Source organism: Gossypium arboreum, chromosome 7 (genome assembly GCF_025698485.1).
Source record: "Gossypium arboreum isolate Shixiya-1 chromosome 7, ASM2569848v2, whole genome shotgun sequence".
NCBI lineage: Eukaryota > Viridiplantae > Streptophyta > Magnoliopsida > Malvales > Malvaceae > Gossypium > Gossypium arboreum.
The window spans coordinates 78,541,880-78,542,840 of NC_069076.1; the positions used below are offsets into that span (position 1 = coordinate 78,541,880).

Below are 961 nucleotides of genomic sequence, written 5' to 3' on the forward strand. Positions count from 1 at the left end.
CCGAGATGAATTTTGTTAGCATCTCTTCAAGGTTCGATTTTTTCTTTTGTTGGTAGGGTGGTTGTTGGAAGCCTGGAGGTGGTGGTCGTCTCTGATTTCCTTGGCCTCCCCATGAAAAATTTGGGTGGTTCCTCCAACCTGCATTGTAAGTGTTACATAAGGATTATTTTGAGATCGAGGATTATTACCCATGTAATTTAACTGCTCGTTCTCCATGTTGTGGCCATAAGGTGGGTACTCTAAATTGCTTGATCCACCTCCACTTGCTTCACATTACATTACTGGGTGAACCTATGAAGAATCAAGAAAACTGTCAATTTTTCTATTCAAAAGTTCTACCTGATTAGAGAGCATGGTGATCGGATCGACGTTAAGTACACCGGCTATTTTCGTTGGTTTTGTCCTCATGACTTGCCACTGATAATTATTCAGTGACATCTCTTCTATAAATTCATATGTATCCTCAGGTGTCTTATTATTGATAGTTCCACCAGCGGCTGTGACAATCATTTGTCGAGTCGAAAGATTCAGGCCATTATGAAACGTTTGAACCTGTAGCCAGAGTGGTAACCCATGGTGAGGGCTCCTTCTCAAAAGGTCCTTGTATCACTCCTACGCATCGTAGAGTGTTTCTAAATCCATCTGCACAAAACAAGAGATATCATTACATAATTTGGCTATTTTGGCTGGCAAAAAATATTTTAATAAAAACTTTTCAGTCATTTGTTCCCAAGTAGTGATTGACCCTCGTGGTAACGAGTTCAACTACTGTTTAGCCTTATTCTTCAACGAAAAGGGAAACAACAGAAGGTGAATGGCATCATCAGAAACGCCATTGATTTTAAAAGTGTCACAAAACTCTAAGAAATTCGCCAAGTGAGCATTAGGATCCTTGTCCTGCAAACCATCATACTGAACAAACTGTTGGATCATTTGAATAGTGTTAGGTTTCAGTTCAAAA

At 39.6% G+C, this 961-nt stretch overlaps 1 non-coding gene across 1 annotated transcript; it reads left to right on the plus strand.

Annotated features, from left to right (window-relative positions):
• The first annotated feature begins 568 nt into the window (after positions 1-568).
• LOC128296245 (small nucleolar RNA R71) lies at positions 569-675 on the plus strand. The gene has a single exon (XR_008286794.1). It is a non-coding gene; the product is annotated as a small nucleolar RNA R71 (small nucleolar RNA).
• Positions 676-961: the final 286 nt, after the last annotated feature.